We start from the raw sequence: 1,836 nt of genomic DNA on the forward strand, positions 1-1,836 counted from the left end.
GAGTCCATGCAGGGCACTGAAAATGCTGGACCTGAGACAGCTTGTCAACCTCAAATTTGGCATAGGCCCATTCGAGGAAGGCCCTCTGCATTGTGTCCCCACATATCTTAACACTCTGAGAGCAAAAGTGAAAAAACAAAACAAAACAAAACAGTTAGTAACTGTTTTGAAGGTTGGCTTCAGACCGTGGTCATGACGAAAAAAAGGGCTCTGTGAAGAAATGTGTGCTGAAACTTTGGGGATAAAAGGTGATCCAAACAAGATAACTTAAATGATGAATCCACTCACTCGCCTGAAGAGTTTTGTTCGACCCTCGAGCATGCTGACAAAAGCTTGTCTCGACATCCCTGGGGCAGTGATTTTTAGATCCTCATACGTGGTGAACAAGTCCACCATGTACAAGGTCTCAAAATTAACAGTGGCTGGCCAGTAACCACTGTCAACCAGATCACTTATGGTCACTGGCAAGGTTTTTCCACAGGAGCAGTTTACCAATGGAAGGAAGAGGTTGTATCTTCCTGAAAATTCAGAGAAAAACAATTATCTCTTGTTCACAAGAAACAAAAAACACAATATGAAGATTAAAAAAATGTTTTACCATTCATTCCAATTAAAATAACTGTCTTTCCCTTGGAAAAGCTTGTTTGCCCGGTGGAGCAGTCGCAGCAGGGAGGAATGATTGGTAACATGCAATCTAAAAAGCAGAATTAGTTTACATATTAGAGTAAAATTAAACCAAAAACTCAACAGTGAAAAACAAAACTTCATCCAGCATGTTTGTTGGAGTAAACCAGGGTTTGTGTAAAATGTATTAAACAGCCTATATAACCTGAGACTTAAAAACTACCTTTTTCATGATAGGAGAATTTCCCTCCCTCATGCAGCTGAACAAAAGTGGATGGCGGCAGGTGTCTGAAGAACCCCTCCACCATGGATGCTCTGTTATGAAGCACCAGGGCCTCATGTTGGGAAAGGTCACAGGCTGTGCAGTAGAGTGACCGGGGTAAACAGTCCCTACACATCACTACTGCAGCCTTGTGTCCACAATGATGGCAAACCCCCTCCTTGGGCTTCTCAGATGACAGCATATTGTTCACCATGAAGGGCCTCATCACTGTCCAATTCTCCAGAGAGGAAGTTTGCCTGTTCCTCCAGTGTGAGGGGAGAGGTTGTTCAGCACCACTTCCCAAGAGGTCTCGGACATCTTGAATGAGGGAGTCTGAAAATGAAAAGGGAAGAAGGCAATGGTAAATCTGGGCAATTACCACATAACAAATTAGGAAGCAAGTATTAAGGGAAAAAAAAACAAAATTTTCGATGGTCAGTGTCTTCAGTTGTGTCGGTAGACGGAGCACAGGAGGGTGTTACGCTCGCTGAAGAAACTGCAAAAATATGAATATCCATTTAGAACTTGCTCAATGAATAATGAATGCAACTACTGATGAAAAACAAATAAAAAACCAACCAGTAGCTGAATCTCGCTTTCGTTTCTCCCAGCTCTACATCTTTTTGGCAGAGGTTGGCCATCTTTATCCTCATCAATCCAAACACACAGCTTTGTGGATTTTTTTTTTGACCCTCCACTTGTGGGTTCATGCTGATCCACCTAAATAAACAATTGAGCCACAGAATAAACCACCACCCACCAAGGTTATCGCCACCTACAAACATCTCATTATAAAACCAATGTTATAATATTACATTGTAAAAATTCAGTAGTTCAATAGTTGTGGTCCTGTACTGTACTGACAGATCTAGAAAACCCTTTCTACATTAAAGAAAAAGAAAATAAAGTGAAACGTTTTGACAGAATTCTGAATGAAACTCACTGGCGCT

At 41.4% G+C, this 1,836-nt stretch overlaps 1 long non-coding RNA gene across 1 annotated transcript; it reads right to left on the bottom strand.

Moving 5' to 3' along the window:
• Positions 1–441: 441 nt before the first annotated feature.
• LOC311491615 lies at positions 442–1,458 on the bottom strand. Its single transcript, XR_014699182.1, has 3 exons — positions 848–1,458; positions 599–694; positions 442–518 (listed from the first exon to the last, which is right to left on the bottom strand). It is a non-coding gene; the product is annotated as an uncharacterized lncRNA (long non-coding RNA).
• Positions 1,459–1,836: the final 378 nt, after the last annotated feature.

This window comes from Chelon labrosus, assembly GCF_963514085.1.
Source record: "Chelon labrosus genome assembly, chromosome: 8".
Taxonomy (NCBI): domain Eukaryota; kingdom Metazoa; phylum Chordata; class Actinopteri; order Mugiliformes; family Mugilidae; genus Chelon; species Chelon labrosus.